Here is an 18,616-nt window from a genome sequence, read left to right as displayed (position 1 = left end):
TTTTCAGCTCTTAATCCTGTGAGTCTAGATGAGGGGTTTCAATCTATTTTATCACTTGTCGATAAACCCCTTTTGAAGTAATTCGTTTGATAAATTAGATTTCTTATGGAGAATTTTGTTTCATTTTTAAAATTAAAGACCTTAATAATCAGTGTGAGATACCAGAATTTCTTAACTGAGTTGTTATAATTCTAACCAAAAATAAAAATTTTTGAGGTGTCACTTAGCTTATATTGCCTTCTGGCTATGAGCATTCAGTTTCTGATAGACCCTAGGAAATACCAAGAGTAGCTCAAAGGTGTGCACTCTGAGTCTAGGACTCTAAGCCAGAATTTCTAAACATTACGAGATCCATGTAAAACACCCTAGTTGTCTAGCAGAATCACAAAATGATGAAGAGGTGTATTAGTTTTAAAAAACTGGTAATTTGGAAAACATCTTTCTCTAAGCCTATTAAAATTTTTTTTAGAAGAGGTAAGCAGTTTCATAGGTGTTTTTCTTAAATCCTGGCTGAAAGTAATTTCCGGTCCAAAGTGCCAAATTTAAGTGGTGAAAGTGTATATCTTTAAAAATGACTTCCTCAGGCAATACATGCGTGAGTGTAAATTCCCAGTTGGCTCAGTGGTAAAGAATCCACCTGCTAATGCAGAAGACACAGGAGACAATGGGTTTGATCCCTGGGTTGGGAAGATCCCTGGAAAAGGAAATGGGAACCCACTCCAACATTCTTGCCTGGGAAATCCCATGGACAGAGGAGCCTGACGGGCCCTCCTAGCCCATGGGGTTGCAAAGAGTCAGACACGATTGAGTATGTACACATGCATACGCTTGTAAATCCTAACAAATGGCAAATTGGGAAAAAATAATGAAAACCTGATTCCTTCTGATCTTGGGAATTGATTATTGCACAAAGTAAGCATCTTCATTTTGAAAATAAGGAACAAGTCTCAATTTCATTCGGAAAAAATTAAAGATGATAGTATCTATAGTGGAATTCTTCTGATATTCGTGTTGACAGTACCATTAACAGTTAAAAGTCACACATTTAATTTGGAAAAGAAATCTGTTCCTCTTGTCTGGAGGATCTTATCTGGGGGAGATGCTAAAGCCACTTGAGGGAGCTATTTGGTTGTGAGGGGTGCATTCTCTGCACAATGCTGCTGTTAGCCTCCTCTGCTGAGCAGTGGTCTCTAGTGGACTGATTGTGGAAAGTCACTGACTTTTCTGAAGCAGTGATTTATTAGAAAATGCTAGTTTTCAGTGGCAGAGCAAAATGCTTCATTCAGCAGAAGGAACAGTGGGGGTTGGGCATAAAAATGTACAACATCTATTATGTAGCTGTTTTTGGCTCTCATGATACAATGCTAATACCATAGCTGAGAGTGTTCAAGCTGTTCCTTTTTCTTTTTTTCCAATTTAAAAAATTGTGGCAAAATACTACATAACATAAAATGTACTACATTGGCAGTTTTTAAGTGTGCGAGTCAGTGGTACTGAATACATTCATATTTTTGTGTGACCATCTCCACTATCCATCTCCAGAACTCTTCCATCTTGCAAAACTGAAACTCGAAACCCACTAAATAATAACTGCTCTGCCCCACCCCCTTCCCCCAGCCCCTGGCAACCACCATTCTACTTTCTGTCTCTATGAATTTGACTTTCTAAGTACCTCATATGAGTGGAATCATACAATATTTTGTCCTTTTGTGAATGACTCATTCTACTTAGCATCATGTCCTCAAGATTCATCTGTTTTAGCATATGTCAGAATTTCCTTCCTTTTTAAGGCTGAATAATATTCCATTGTGTGTACATATCGCATTTTATGTTCCTTTCTTTTTAAATAGGGATTCTTAGACTTGTGAGCCATTTATAGTAATTTCAAAAACCTAACAAATCAGATGTTTACCTGCATTGAGGCTACCTTGGATCCCCAAACCCTTAAGCTTTCTTGACTATGGGATAGAATTCTAGCCATTACTGAATAGACACAGCTAGTACATGCTGAACAGAAGCTCTAAGTGTTTAAAAGTGGGAAGGGGAATTACATGATAACTGCAATTTGAGCTGAGCATTTTAAGTCACTGGGGAACAACCATGTTAGGGAAAGGGCCCAGGAGTCCCTAAGGCTAGTGAAGGAAGGAGAGACAGATTTCTGAGCCCAACAGTGCCTTGAATGCCTTCCAGTAAAACAGTAGATGAGAAGAAATCTATTCCTGGGAGAGGCGAAACATGTTACATGGTTTCTGTTTTCACACCTGTCTTAGTCTAGACACCACTTTTTTTTTTCTCCAGGTAATATCCTCAAAGGAAGAAAGGGAAAAAAAATCCTGAAATGCAAATGTTGGCATCAAGTTAAAATAACTGAAAATGTCTACAAAGCTATTTCAACAGGAAATACTGTACAGTGTATGGAGTACCTGGGCACACGTTGCCATGCTCTTGAGTCTCTAAAGCTTCTCCCTTGGGAACTCCAGAGCTACACTGCCCTGTCCCTCAAATGCTGCAGCAGGAGGGTTCCAGTCAGGACTAAGCTTGTTCCACTCTCTGGGAGTACTACTAGGACTTCTAAATTTACTGTATTTACTACCCCATCTTCCAGGCTTGGAAGTGCTTCTGACCTGGGTTCGCCTGCTGGCCCTGCCATTTATCAGTGGTGAGATCATGAATGTCTCTCTTGTCTTCGGGACTCATTTTCCTCAGCTGTAAATGACTAACGTACAATAATTCCCACCAAATAGGAGGTCTAAATGAGAAGGAAGATCCAATGGTTGCTTTGTTAATTAGCTAACAGTTAATGAGTGCTCATTCTCAATAGTTTTAGAATTTGGTTTTTTATTTAATTGACAACCTAATGAGGAATTTGCTATTTGCCCCATTTTACATAAGGGGAAACTGAAGTTTAAACCATTCTGCTTGTGAGTGGAAGGGTTGGGATTTAACTCTGGATCTCTGACTGGAGTCACATAGATAGGATTATTAAGTACTTGGGTTGAGGGCCAGTGAAGGGTGTCACAACAATAGAGCTTTCACACAGAGCTTTTAAAAAGAACAGAATTTGGGGCTTCCCTGGTGGTCCAGTGGTTAAGAATCCGCCTTGCAATGCCAAGGACACCAGTTCAACTCTTGGTCCAGGAAGATCCTACATGCTGCAAGGCAACTAGGCCCGTGCACCACACATATTCAGCCCATGAGCCTGTGCTCCACAACAAAAGAAGCCACCGCAATAAGAAGCCTGCATTCCACAACTAGAGAGCAGCCTCTCCACGACTAGAGAAGGCCTGCATCAGCAATGAGGACTTACCCACCAGCCAGAAAAATAAATAAATCTCAAAAAAAACACCCGACAATTCCAAGAAAGCATCTACAATCATTTGGTGTACTCCAGGCATTACACTGGAGAAGGCAATGGCACCCTACTCCAGTACTCTTACCTGGAAACTCCCATGGACGGAGGAGCCTGGTGGGCCGCAGTCCATGGGGTCGCTAAGAGTTGGACACGACTGAGCGACTTCACTTTCACTTTTCACTTTCATGCATTGGAGAAGGAAATGGCAACCCACTCCAGTGTTTTTGCCTGGAGAATCCCAGGGACGGAGGAGCCTCATGGGCTGCCGTCTATGGGGTCGCACAGAGTAGGACACGATTGAAGCGGCTTAGCAGCAGCAGCAGCAGCAGCAGCAGCAGCAGCAGCAGCAGCACGCATTACACAGCTTCAGTTTTGGTTCTGCAGAAGAAGTTGCTTTCTCTACTTCTGTCCTGAACCTTGCTCTCATTCTCTGGAACTCTTGTTTGTAGAGAAAGCATAGTGTTTATTCATTCAACAAACATGTACTGATCACTGTGTGATATGCCTTTCAATTGGGGTTTCAGAAATGGTCAGGCAACTCTTTGGGCATTTGGGTGTTAGGATTCCAATACCTCCTGGGGCTCCAAGTTCTATATTAGCTGTGTGATTATGGATAAAACAGACAGGGAGTGCCTTCAAGGGCCTCTCAACTACTGGCGAAATCAGTAGTTGGGACCACAGCTTAAGAACCGGTATGCTCAGACTGTGCGGGCAATGGTGTCAGAGATTGCAAACCTGGAACTGTCTTCCAGGAAATCTATACTGTATGGCCACTTGTCTAACACAGGAAGACTGGGGAAGCCTGGGATACCCTAGCTGGAAGGACTGAGAGTTCGCTGTGTTCTCCTCATTGTACAACGGAGTTCTGAGGGTCCAGGGAGGAGGGGCTCACCCAAGACAGTGGGGGAAGTCTAGCAGAGCAGAGGCCAGAACCAGGCTTCCTGCTTCCAGGCTTGGCTCTACCTCAGAGCAGCACTGTAAGCCCTATCTGGGTCCTCTGCATAAGCCAGCTGACCTCTCTGGAGGCTAGACTCTGCAACTAGGTAAACCAAGTGGTGGGCTTTGCTCAGTGGGCAGTGTTAATCAAAGGGAAAGGAGTAAAAACAGCAAGGTCAGCTACTAAAAAATAATGTTGGTAAATTTAGGAGAAAGTCAGCAAGTTCATAAGACTTGATGGAGAAATAAAAGAGGGAGAAACAACCAGTAGAACTGCACTGTTTTGCGTTCCTGTGATGATGGATGTGTGAGCCAAAAACACAGCAAGACTGACCAAGCAGGGGTAAAGTGAAAGCTGAACTTTTAAAGACTACTCCTGGTTGCTCTGGCAACTAGGTCTCCTTCCCATGCTAAAGGTAAAATAAAATATGCAAATTAAAATAACAGGAATCAAAGGTAGTCACACCCAGTCTGGATGGCTCCATTTTGGGAAAGGTCTGGAAGTCTGTACCTCGTAAAGCAAATGAAGACATGAGAAGAATTTGAATTACACATAAAAGGGTTAAATTAGTCGTGTGAACATACTTGCTTTTCTCCCTGTTGACTCTGGTCTTAGGTGATGCAGATGGTAAATCCTGTCCTTGCTGGTCCCTATGGTCTTAGCTATTCTACTGGATAATATACACAAGGTGTTAGTAAGATCCCCTGGAGGAGAAAATGGCAATCCACTCCAGTATTCTTGCCTGGAGAATCCCCATTACAGAGAAGCCTGCCAGGCTACAGTCCATGGGATCGCAAAAAGTTGGACACAACTGAAGTGACTTAGCATGCTAGTAAGAGAATGGAAGCTCATTCTCCTAGGGCCCAATCTAAATTGATTTGGGGTGTAGAATTTAAACAGGGGTTCTCAAAGTTTTGCATGCACTGGACTCTCCTAGGGGGAACTTGCTTCTGCTCCGTGGCAGATCTGGCCTGCCGCAGCCTGGGTTTCCTGGCTCTGTCAAGTGGGAGTCACACAGGGACTCGTCATTTACTCCAGGCCCGGCTCAGGTACAAGTGTGTTCATTGAGTCTCCCTTTCTCTTTGAGACTTTAACCATGGTACCATTTGTTTTGCAGCCTCTGCGCTGTCGGGAAATTCACCCTGCCTTGGGTGACATTGCATTTTGTGTATTTGTGATCTAGTGGCATGCATGGCTGGCTGGCAGTGGGGTGGAAGGCCCTGAGAACCCGCAGAGTCCTGGTTCTCCCTTTAGTTCTCTTCGGCTCAAGGCAGTACCTCTTTTTATAGAGCACGTGTTGCCTGAATGAGCAAAACAAACACTAGGCAGACTTCCTTTCGTAGTAGGCTTGCTGTACCGAAACCTTCAGCTGGCTCCAGGCGGCAGTAAAACCATGAACAGTGCCTCAAGTATTTCATGATTGTGATGGCAAAGATTTCCTTCCTGGGTGGGCCATTAGATACTGCCGTGGCACTCCCCCGACATCCATCCTGATGGTGGAAAAGCAGGGAGTCACTGCTTGAGGAGCTGTTGGACCCACCAGACTTGCAAACACCTCAATGAGATTCAAGTGATGGTGTGAGGGGCCGGGAAATGTTAGTAGTAATGTATGCATATCCTTTGTACTTCCTGTTGGTGGGTTTCCTAAACCCAAATTAAAGCAAATTTAGGTGAGTTGTCATTCTCACTCATCTCTGAACCTGGCGCCAGCTTGGTGGTCTGACCTTGCTCGCTGCTCCTTCTCTTTCTTTTTCTTCTTTCTCCGCTTCCCCTGATCCTCCGCCTTCCCTCTCCTCTCCCATTATGCTCATCTGTTCTATACAGCTCAAATATTCCTGGACTATTGTTTGCATAAGTAAAAGATAAGTGTGCTAAGAAACACAATCCTCTAATGAAAGTTATTTAAAGGTAATTCTGATTTTCACTTACATTTTTCCAAGTTGTTATGTGTTGAATTGTGTGTTCCAAAATTCATACACTGAAGTCCTAACCCCTAATACCTCAGGATGTGACCTTATTTGGAGATGGGGTCTTTATGGAAATAATAAAGTCAAACTGAGACGTTAGCACGGTCCTTAATCTGATGTGAACTGCATCCGTCTAAGAAGGAGAGATGCGGACGCAGACAGCCACACCCGGAGAACGCCGTGTGGACTGAGGATGCTCATCGTGAAGCCAAGCGGAGGGGCCTGGAACTGGCTCTTCCCCTCCCAGCTAAACCTGTCAGCACCTTGCCTCTGGACTCCTGGCCTCCAGAACTGTGAGGCGATATGTTTCTGTCATGTAAGCTGCTCCCTTTGTGGTGCTTGTTATGGCAGCACTAGCAAACCAGTACATATGAAAAGGGAAGCCAGTTGGGAATTCTCAAGAGATGTTTTTAACCACCAGCCCTCTTCCTGTCTTCCCAGTCCTCTGGCATCTGCAGCTGCTATGGAATCTCTTGATCTCTTAACTCCAAAAACCCTGCCCCACTACTGGCCTGAATTTTTCTAACACCTCTCCTGGGGAGCAAGAAATCAGCAAACTCTGACTCACTACTCTGGTATCTTGAGAAAGGTGGTACCCAAATTGGAAACACAAGCATTTTGGATCACTGGAAGTGGATATCCCCAGTGTAAATGTAAATATAGGCTATTTCATGCATGCTCTCTGCTTAGTTGCTTCAGTCGTGTCCGACTCTGTGCGACCCCATGAACGGCAGCCCACCAGGCTCCCCCGTCCCTGGGATTCTCCTGGCAAGAACACTGGAGTGGGTTGCCATTTCCTTCTCCAATGCATGAAAGTGAAAAGTGAAAGTGAAGTCACTCAGTCGTGTCTGACTGTTAGTGACCCCATGGACTGCCGCCTACCAGGCTCCTCTGTCCATGGGACTTTCCAAGCAAGAGTACTGGAGTGGGGTGCCATTGCCTTCTCCGATTTCATGCATGAGGTAAGCATAATTTCTATTTGGATTGGGACTTGTTCATGTCATGGTTAACTGAGAAAACCCCAGTGTTCCGACTCAAGAACTGACTTTGGTTGGTGCTAAATCCTTGGTAGGCAATTTGGTAGCGACCAGAGCTTGTTTAGCAGAGTGAATGGCATTCATACCGTAATCATAAAGCCTGGATCAGTGAAGGCCTGGAACAGCCACTGGGATTTGAGGGTATACACAGCAGCTTGGGCGGGGGGCGAGGGGGGGTCCAGATTCAAGTTTTCACTTAGGTGTATTATCCTTACATTCCTAGAATGAGCTCCACTCTGTCACTGTGATGAAAAGAGTTATCATAGCAGGTCAGACAGTGCTAGTTTTAGAGAGGTCAGTTTGCAAGGTAGGAGGCTGACTGGTGGTCTGCAGACTTGGCATTTGAACTGTTCCCTAACTGATAAGGCTGACTGATGGTGTGATTTCTCTCGTATACCAGTTCTTCTTCTGAGAGTCTCACACTTTGGTAGTTGCCAGGCAGAAAATGCCTTGGCAGCCTTGGGAACCACTGACAATAAAATCCTTGGGCCCAGAGTCTTTACCAGGCTTTTTGGGCAGAAACTTTGCGCACATGGTTGCATTCTTCACTTCTAGACAAGGGATCATGCTTGATGTGTCCCTCACAGGAGGGAAGGGCTACAGGAAGCCTGCATGGATTCCTCCAGACCTCACCTATGTCTTTTTCCTCCTAAGACCCTATTATGTATCCTTTCACTGTAATAAACCTTTGCTGTGATGTGAGTACAACTATGTGATGAATGCTGTGAGTCATTCTAGAAAATCATCGAACATGTGAGTAGTCTTGGGGAATCCCTGCAAGAGTCATGGTGTTTTACTTCTTCTTTTTTTAAAACAGTTTTATTTATTGAGTTGTGGCTGTGCTGGGTCTTCACTGCTGCAGGGGCTTTCTCTCTAGTTGTGGTGCACAGGCTTCTCATTGCCATGGCTGCTTGTGGAACATGGGCCTAGGTGCATGCGCTTCAGTAGTATGGCACGTGGCTCCATTATTGAGTCAGTAGGCTTAACACCTCGGAGGCATGTGGGATCTTCCTGGACCAGGGATTGAACCCATGTCTCCTGCACTGGCAGATGGATTCTTAACCACTGAGCCACCAGGGAAGCACCTGTTTTACTTCTTAACGTGTTGCTGGGTTGTGCTTGCTAATATTTTATGTTTTCTTTATTCACCTTGTTAACTTCAACTCCCATTCATCAAGCTTCACTTCATGCACGTTGTTCTAGACATCGACATGTAGCAACTTCTTTAATCTTTTGAGGTACCCAGGACCTTTTTGTAGGTAAGAAATCTGGGCTGAGGCTTCTGTGAGCTGAGGCTCACAGAAATGGAGTGACTCACCCAGCGTCACGGAGCTCCTGACTGCATGGTGGAGCTGGGAACCAGGGCACTCTGCCTCCATGTTCGTGTGACCAACAGTCTCAGTTCGCTCTCAACTGAGGGTTTCCTGGAACATGGCACTCTGAGTACTAAAACTGGGGTGGTCCTGGGCAAAACCAGGACACCTGGTCACCCTACTTCATGGCTCTTTTATACTTTATCTGACTGATACTTCTATTTTCCTGAGGGAGAGCTTGTCCCCATTAGAAGGTGGCCTATTTAGACCCAAATTGAGCCAGACACCTGCTCTCTCAAGGAGACCAGTTTCCAAAGCCTTTCCTGAGTGCCAAATACTCTGCACCTCCCAACCCACTTTGCTGTCTGCTCTTTCCCTCTCCTCCACAAAACATTCCCACCCCAGCCCCATCTCTGCCCACCACATTTTTCAGCATTAGGGGTTTTAATTTCCTTCACCATCCCCTTTGCAAAAACTTCTTTCCTGATTTAATTACTATTTCTCTTAATTCAATTTCATTCTCTCGGCCGTCCTTAAACTCCTAAACTTGTTTCTCCAAAGAATTTAATGGCAAGGCCCTGTGTTTAGAGATTAATTGTCGTCATTTTGCCTTCAAACATAGGTACTTTCTTACTCCTCTTCATTTATCTCTGGGAGAAAGGCAAGTGACCATCCTTCTTCCTAGGGCCTCTGTGAGAACAAACACCACGGGGGGCTGCCTTGAGAGAGCGAGAGGGAGAGAGGGAGGGAGAAAGCGAGAGAGAGGGAACGCCAAGTCTCTTGAATATCTCTCCCGCCTTCTCCTGACTCTAACCTCAGGGTCTGAGAGTAGCCAGAGTCCAGGTGACACAGGTGGGCTCATGAACAGGTTGAGGCGGGGGTGGGCTCCAGGGCAGCAGCTCAGGCTCCAGAGACGTTGGTTCTCTGCCGTGAGGGGTTTGGGATGGTGGGGAGAGCGACGAGGGCTTGGCTCCAGCCGCAAGCATCTCACTCAGCCAAGGTCTTTCAGAGGAACTAAGGCTGTGGTCAAAGGAACAGAAACACTTTCGGCTAGAATCTCCCTTCCCTGGAATGCCCCTCTCATGAAACCAAAGCTGCAGGGCTCTCTTCTCTGGTTACCTTTCCCAGGGTCTCAGCACAGCAGCTTTTGACCTTTCAGCCCCAAACCCGTTTGCCTAGCTCCATCACCCAGACTCTCCTCTGCCTTTGTGTACAGACTTTGAAAGATGGTTGCTAGGGTTATCCTGGTGGCTCAGCAGTAAAGAATCCACCTGCCAATGCAGGAGACACGGGTTCAATCCCTGGTCCGGGAAGATCCACATGCCGTGGGACAATCTAAGCCCACAACTATTGAGCCTGGGTGCCTAGAGCCTGTGCTCCTCAACAAGAGAAACTACTACAGTAAGAAGCCTGGGCACTGCAACTAGAGGGTAGCCCCTGCTCACTGCAACTGAAGAAGGCCTGCACGCAGCAATGAAGATCCAGCACATCCCCAAATCAATCAATCAATCCTAGAACAAAATGGTTGCTAGAGGAGAGACGGTTGTAGGTGGGACCCAGACAGCTCCCTGCATGAGTCATTACTGTGTCCTCTGCCCCCTGTGTGGGTGAAGCACCCTGGAGAGGCAGAAAGCACGCGCTCTGGGGCCCTCAGACCAGGGCTTGAAATCCAGCCTGGCACGTAGAGGCAGTGTGACCTCGTTTCTCCAGTGCCCTCGCCTGCAGATATTTAGATACTGTAGAGCACCATGTGAAAGGGGTGCAAAGCCACCTTTTATGTCAGGATTAAATGAAAGAACTCAAGCGAAGCATTCAGCTCAGTGCTTGGTGCATAATAAGCCTTAAACAACAAGCAGCATTATTCTCACTGAATAGCATTTGGTTCTATACGTCATAGAATCCCCAACTTTCAGGACTTGAAAGAAAACTGAACTTCTTTAAGCCCTCTTGTCTTCCTGCCCATTTAATTATGAAACCTTCTATTTGGTCCCTGATTCTGTTTGGATACCTCCTGAGATGGGGGGCTGGCTCACTGCTCTTGGGGAGTCCCTGCCTTTTTTGGGCTACTCTGTGGATGTCAGTTAGGAGCTCTGTTTACAGGTGTGATGTACATAAACCACTTTCCAGTTGCAGGGAACGGGAAGCTGTCCCCCATCCAACTACAAAAATGTAGGCTGCCAGAAAACAGGATGCAAATCATAGTTTGGAGCATAATTCAGCAAATAACTCAATGACATACTCACTGGTGAAGGAATCGGGTTCTAGATGCTTCCCTTTACCCCTGGAGCTCGTGGTGCTCCAGTCCAGCTGAAGACAAGGTCCTGAGGATGAGGAAGAACCCAATTAATTTAGACACATTTTATAGACCAGACATCAAAGATCCCAAAGGAACTCTGAAATCACCCTTTTCTTGGGTTCACGGGGACTCATAAACAATATCGCCCATCCCTGGTTATTCATGCTCATTAAATGTCAGAATAGAGAGATCAGAGCTCACAGGGGTTCCCTCCCCATTACTCTGGGGATGCTTGCCTGCATTTATGATGAGAAGGCCCTAGGGTGTTTAATAAACTACCTGATTTGTCTAATATAGTCCTCCCATGGCCTTGTTGATGTTCCCAGCTCCATGTCACACATTCTGATATTGGGATAATACCAGAATGTATTTTAAATTCCCACTGTGTCTATTTCATCTTTATTTAAAGGAAATGAATTTCAAGGTTTAAAGCAGATTTTCTAATGTAAATGTACCTATGTACCTAGGAGTGAGGAGCTGAAAATATCACTATCATTTGTATCAAGACAGTAAGGGAAGGATTACTGCATAGGAACTGTACTAGACATTCATGGCTCGTCTAAGTTGAGATCCTGCTTCTCTAAGAATTGTGGTTTGTGACACAATGGATTCTTCTCCTTAGGAAGTACATATTTGTATAAAGCTGAATTTATTCGCATTTAGGGGTTAATGAATTTAATCGTCTCTTAATGATATATTTTATATGGACTATTAAAAGGTTTGGATTGGACCTTAGAACTTAATTTGACCAATCCCTCCTGTTACAGATGAGAAAACTGAGACCCAGAGAGGTTAAAGGTTTTTCCCAAAGTCACACAGGTATATACGTGTAGGACTAGCATTCAAATCCAGATTTTAAAAATTCAAATGGTTCAAAACTCACCCCGTGTGTTCTGAGATAAGCATTTTCAGCAGTCTCTCTGGCATAAAAGGGAAGTGTTACTGTTTCCTCATTCTCTACATCCAAGCTCCTATTTATTTGGAATTAGCCTGGTGGAAGAATCAACTTGCTCTCGCACCGGTGCCGTCCCTGCCTCATACCACATTGACAAGGAACCACAACCTCCTTCCCCTGACCTCCCCCTACATGCACACACGGCATCTCCATATGTGCAGCAGGCTTTATAGGAGACTTGAGGAAACAGAGATTTGTATCACCATGTTGCTTGTTTCTCCTTCCTTTCAGAGCACCCTTCTGCAGAATTCATCCCAGAAATTCCCTGTCCCTCACTTCAAAAAGAGAATAATTTAGTTCATCAATTCTCTTTCACTTAGGGCTGTGTTTTGTTGCAACAGAGACCTGTAAAACAATGCCTTACATAATTTTTCTCTCATGTAAAAGAAGTCTGGAGGTGGGCATTCTAGGGCTGGCAAGGTAGCATCACAATCTCATCAGTATCCTAACCTACTTTCATTTTTCCATTTTGCTATCCTTTGCACGAGCCTCTTGTCCTCAAGCAAGATCACCTTAGGTCTGCAAAGTGGCTGCTGCAGCACAAGTCATTACATCCATGTTTCAGGTAGAGGAAGAGGGAAGGCCAATAAGGGGCCTGCCAACAGAGTCAATGCCCTTTTCAGGGAGCATTTCCAGAAGTCTTATACTATAGCTATTTCCTTCATTCAATTGGCCAGTAGATACTCACAGGGGCACTCTTCTCCAGAGGGGCGGCTGGGAAATCTAATTTTTCAGCTGGCACATTGCTACCTCCAACGAAATCAGGGACCCTTGTAAGTAAGAAGAGAAGAATAAATTTTGGGTAGGCAACCACAATGTCTGCCACAACCCCCAACTCAGTTTTGGGCCTATAGCCAATGATTGGTTATTCTATTAAAGCTAAGAGGCCATCACAGGGCTGAAGGGAGGGAGCTGGAGGAAAAGAAATGGCTGAATTTTTCACCTGCTGTTTTCACTGACAAGCCTCTGAAAGTGGATTGGGACAACAAAGAGATTTATTTGGGGGCAACAAAGAGATTTGCCAGGGATGTGAAATTTACCACCCTCCTTAGAAGGCAGAAATGGTTACAGTTGCCTTTGTTTTCCTATTTCTACACCCAAGGGTTGATGTGAGAATCAGAAGACAGATAGGGGAAAGCATGGTATAAACCATAAAACACTACTCAGTGACAGCAATGATTGTTTATCATTATTACGAGTGTTGTCACGTGTTCTAAAGCTGCATGATTTTCTGATGCAGAGCAAGAATGAGAGCCAAAGAAAGAAGGAGAGAAAGAGTGGGGGTTGAGGGGGAAGGGGCAGAGGGCAGAAGAGAGAAGGGGAGAGGGAGGGGAGACGGGAAAGGTGGAGAGAGAAGAGTGGAAGCCCCTTTTCTATCAAAGGCAGAATGAAAATACATTGACATAATTGAATCCCATGTCTGACCCAAACACATATACAGCTATCCAGGAGACAGCATCAAAGTTCCTTGCTCAGGGTTTTCTATCTAAAGAGTATCCCCTTCATTTTTGTTTTTGTCTGTTGCAATCAACATGTGGGATTTTAGGTCTCCGATCAGGATTGAACCCACATTCCCTGCTTTGTGTATGATTTGACATATTTTGGCATACGTGTACATGCATGAATCCATCCCTACCATCAATGTAAGGTATCCATCACCCCCCAGAGTTTCCTCATGCTCCCTCCTTCCTGCCCTTTCCTGGCCAAACCCCTTCCTGCCAGGAATCACTGATCTACTTTCTGCCACTCTAGATTCCTTTGCATTTTCTTGAATTTTATACAAATGGAATATAAAATTCCACAATGTCCTCTTTTTTGTTTAGCTTCATTCGCTTGGCATAATAATTTGAAAAAAAAAAAAACAAAAATTTATAGAGAGGTATAATTAATGATGTAACATAGATTCTCTAGGACTGAGAACAGATAATTAGCCATATTTGCTTCAGCTCTCCTCTTGTTTTTCTAATGTGATTTATACAAAGAAAAAAATTGTAGAAATTTGCATAATTCAATGAATAATTATAAAGCAAACCCCTGTGGGCAAGAGATGGACCTTGCAAGCACCCTGTTATCTTCTGTGTCCCCTCTCTGACAACTACTTCTTCCTTCCCATTCCAGGTCACCACTATCCTCACTTTTGGGAGAATCACTTTCTTGCTTGCCTTTTTGGTTTTATGACCTATGTATGCATCCCAGTATGCTAGAGCTGAGCCACCTGTTTGTGAATTTTATATGAATTAAATCATATTGTTTGTCTTCTTCTGTGACTTGTGTCTTTTACTGTTACGTTTGGGAGATTAGCCATGTTGTGCCATGTGGCTATGATTTGCTCATTTTAATGGCTACAGAATACTCAACTTTATGAATATACCATGGCATGGTACAGCCCACACCAGAAAGAAATCTTTTAAATGTGATCATCATTGTTTGGCTTGCATTGGCACCCAAGCCTTGTGCCCATCAGACACTCATCACAGGATAGAAACAGGAGAAATAGCCTCACACCTGTGGCCAGGCCCCTGACCCCCACCTTGTGTCCGTGGAAAGTTAAGCCATTAATATTCACATATACAAATCATAAAAATTTACAACAATACCTTCTGACATAGTATTCTTTCTGAAGAAGCAAAGCATAAAGTAGTTTTTTTTTTTAACTGAACTTTATGTAATTTCATTAAGTCACCCCAGGTTAATAAAAAAGTACCAGGAACTGGGTGGCTTAAACAACAGATATGTATTTTTTCTCATAGGTCTGGGGGTTGAAAGTCCAGATCGAAGCAACAGGCTTGGTTTCCTCTGGGGCCTCTCACTGGTTTGCAAAGGGCTGCCTGCTCCCTGTTTCCTCCCATGTTTCCTTCTCTGTCTTTTTCACTGTCTTCTCTCCATGCCTGTTTCCTGATCTCTTTAAATGCCTCCATCAGATTAGGTTAGGACCCATCCCAGTGGCCACAGTTTATCTGCATCCCTGTTGCAAGGCCCAGTTTCCAAATATGGTCACAGACTGAGGTTCTTGGGGTAAGGACTTCAACACCTGAATTCTGGGGGAGGCATGATTCAGTCCATAGCAGTTGTGTTGATCTTAATACAGCTAGTTATAGTCTCCGTGGGAAAAAGGAAAACAGGGACGAGGTTAGACACTCTCCTACAGCCTGCTCTTCCACTTTCACTCTTTTCCTCAGGCCTTCAATCTAGAACATCCTGGCTCCCTGCTCCTAAATGCCATTATTCCCATGCTGCTTTAAATGATCTTGTTACTATAAATTACATGGGAAATACAAGAGATCAAAAGCTGGTTTTATGTTTCTTCATGTATAAGAGTGACATAGTAAGAGTCACTGAAGTCAGTGCTTACAGTCTGAGACTTTTTATTTTGAAGGGTTCAGTGCATTATTCAAGTTGAAAAAATAATGATTTGGACCTCAGCCTGTCTCTAGCAGATGGACCACGTTGCCCATCCCCAGCCCTTTTTTAAGAAGCTCCCTTTATTCTGTGATACCCCAAGTGTCTGCAGGCATGGTGGCTTACAAGCACCTTCTCACATGGTGCATAATTAGATCCTAATCACTACCCAGTGCAGTAGAGAAATCATTTGAATCCCTGTTGTACACATGGGATAACTGGAGCATAAAGAATGTGGGATCTTCAAGGTCACACAGCAAGAAAGGCATAAAGCCAGTTTTCATTTCTCAGTTCAGGTAATATGAATTCTGGAGTTCTGTGCTGGCTTCCCTCCCCCAAAGTGGCAGTACGTCCACCATTTTTTTGTCTCACTTGGGGTGCACTGGTGCTAGTCATTGGGAGGGGGAGCAAGTGAAAGCATGATGATGACTCAGCGATCGATAAGCAAACGGGCTTTTCTCAGTGAAGCAGGGGTGGGGAAGCAGTCAGCTTCCTTCTTCTAACAACAGGGTGTATGTTTTGTTTTTCAACCAGCATGTGTCCTGGGTCCCTCTTACCCTTTGTCTTTCATGCTTTCAAAGCTTTCTCTTCCCTTCATATTCCAAGCCCACAAGTATTTGTTTTTGTTTTTTGATTTCACCTGTATTTAGTAGTTGTTGCTTTACTGCAAAGAAGCACTTCCTCTCCCTCCATCAGTTTGTATATTCACTTATTAACTCATATCACTATGGTCTCATGGATTCTTGTTTTATTTAATTAGTTTTTGTTTTACTCCATGGATTTCAAAGACCGAACTATACATTTGTTCAGTGGGAACTGCTTCATTCTGGCTCCTGGGTCCTTTTGATGTGTTCCCATAACTCTGTGAGCATATCCTTGTTGTTGCTGTTCAGTTGCTAAGTCGTGTTTGACTCTTTACGACCCAAAGGACTGTAGCAAACCAGGCTTCTCTGTCCATGGGATATCCCAGGCAAGACTCCTGGAGTGGGTTGCCCCTTCCTTCTCCAGGGGTTCTTCCTGGACCAGGAATTGCACCCATGTCTCCTGCACTGACAGGTGGATTCTTTACCACTTTACCAGGGAAGCCCGCGCATATCCTTACTTGGCACAAAAAGGTGTTTCATATTTTTCTTTTACTTTCCTTACCCCCACCTTAAATTCACTGTATTTTGAGAATTGGTGGATACCACCCAGTGTTAAAAATTGAAGTCTTCAGCCATTGTACGAACCAGAGGAGATCATGATTTCTTCTCAAAATATGACCCCTCTCTGCCTTCAAATGAAAGGATAAAGAGGATGATTGCCCCCCAAAAGGCCTGTGTTTATAATTCATTCCAAGGGTAAACAAATCTACTAACTTTAGTTTCTGTGGCATCCCTTTCATGGAAGAGAATTTCACACTTTGTCTCAGACGACACTACATAGGAAGCAGGAGATCAAATATGTGGGGCAGGGTAACAGGAGATCAGTATGGAACGGACTGCCTTCCTTACAACAGTGCCTCTTACCGACATTAGGCTGTCCTCCCAAGGATCCTACAGGGCAGGCGGCAGAGCAGCGAACCTCAGGGTACGAGGACCTTGTCACTCCTGACTCCCACATGGTGAAAGGTAAGCCTCTGTGCTGGGGACACCTGGGTGGCTGGGCTGTCCTTCCTACACTCACAGGTGCAGCCAGAGCCTACTCTTAAGACAGTGTTGATCATGGCCCCTTTTCTATTAAACATAAATTCAATCAGGAAAGATTTGAAACTTACAGAAAATTACAGAGAAGAATGTCAAAAGCACCAATGTGCCCATGACTAGGTGATAGAAGAAATGTTAACATTTGCCTTAGATCCTTTCAGAAAGAAAGTAAAACTACAGATAAAATCGGACATCAATTGCCCTCCCTCTCCCTCCAGAGGTAATTCTCAAGTTAGTAGGCAGCTTCTTAGTGCTCAATATTACTTTGTTTTTATGTGAGTAAACACCAATGTGTAGTGACTTGTATATTTAAAACATTTCATAAGCAATACTCTTAAACATGCTATGCATCTCAGGCCCCAGGCCCCTATTTTTTTTTTTTTTGGTCCAATCATAGAGGCTAGTTTTGTTTTAGGAATGGGACACCACAAAGGCCCAAGATAAACCCAGAGATGGAACAAGCTAAATCCAACATGGCAGACAAAGTAGGCTAAAGGTCACTGCTTAATGTACCTTGATTTATCTCTGTATTTCCATGGCAACCCCTGAGAGCGGAGGGACACTTACCCTGATTTCTCTGTGTTTGCTTCAAAAGTACCTGGTGTTTGGCAGAGATGCTTTGGGGCTGTACTTTGAGAGATATTTAGTGGTCAGCCACTGGAACTCTCTTGGAAGATCATGAGAACGGCCTGCGCAGATAAACTAGGGGGCGCTATCCTGGCATTACCTTTGCTTCATTACCTTGCTAATGTCGCCGCCCAAAGTGGGGACTCGTGCTCTGCTAGACTCAATTTGTGCCACATGCGAAGAAGGATGGAAATTGTGCATGCCCTGTCTGCCCCAGGGAATCTCAGCAGCTTTCCCAGAGCCCTATCTGCCTCCTAACCCTCTGAGTTCCCTCACTCCCCTCTCTTTCGGAAGAAGGTGCTTTTAGGGTGGGAGCTTCCCTTCTCCATTCTCTGACCGTTGAGTAAAAGCCTGTTTTGCTTGCACCAAACTCAATTTCGTTACTGGCAGAGCAAACCAGGGAAGGCAATGGCAACCCACTCCGGTACTCTTGCCTGGAAAATCCCATGGACGGAGGAGCCTGGTAGGCTGCAGTCCATGGGGTCGCTAAGAGTCGGACACGACTGAGCGACTTCACTTTCACTTTTCACTTTCATGCATTGGAGAAGGAAATGGCAACCCAGTCCAGTGTTCTTGCCTGGAGAATCCCAGGGACGGGGGAGCCTGGTGGGCTGCCATCTGTGGGGTCGCACAGAGTCGGACACGACTGAAGCGACTTAGCAGCAGCAGCAGCACAGCAAACCTGGGTGGAGAAAGAACTCCCTGACTGATAGGGTGTGTGGTGGGAGGGGAGCTTTGGTTCAGCTGGGGCAGCAAGAGGAGTGTTTCATGTCTAACTCAGAAATAGTATCATACTGCTTGTATCTTTTTTCAGTTGGCTTCTGGTTTTCACCTAACACTGAAATTTATTCATGTTAATATTAATAATGTAGATCTAGTTCATTTATTTGTTAGATACTATTTTCTTGTATGACATTCCTCTAATATGTGCATGTGCCTGCTAAGCTGATTCAGTCTTATCCAACTCTTTGAGACCCCAAGGACTGTAGCCTGCCAGGCTCCTCCATCCAAGGGATTCTCCAGGCAAGAATACTGGAGTGGGTTGCCA

At 44.6% G+C, this 18,616-nt stretch overlaps 1 long non-coding RNA gene across 3 annotated transcripts in view; it reads right to left on the bottom strand.

Moving 5' to 3' along the window:
• Positions 1-18,616, bottom strand: part of LOC138433423 (uncharacterized) — a 613,563-nt gene that overhangs the window by 5,421 nt on the left and 589,526 nt on the right. For 2 of the 3 annotated variants that reach the window (XR_011254300.1, XR_011254299.1), the window contains 3 exons: positions 12,546-12,627; positions 10,850-10,927; positions 8,422-9,626 (listed from right to left, as the gene is read on the bottom strand). This is a non-coding gene — a long non-coding RNA (uncharacterized lncRNA). Of the gene's footprint in view, positions 1-8,421; positions 9,627-10,849; positions 10,928-12,545; positions 12,628-18,616 lie in introns of those variants that run through there. The other variant, XR_011254301.1, reaches the window with a different exon arrangement.

This window comes from Ovis canadensis, chromosome 2 (assembly GCF_042477335.2).
Source record: "Ovis canadensis isolate MfBH-ARS-UI-01 breed Bighorn chromosome 2, ARS-UI_OviCan_v2, whole genome shotgun sequence".
Classification (NCBI taxonomy): Eukaryota; Metazoa; Chordata; class Mammalia; order Artiodactyla; family Bovidae; genus Ovis; species Ovis canadensis.
Note: the sequence above shows the minus strand (reverse complement) of the source record. Positions and strands in the feature narration are given on the sequence as shown.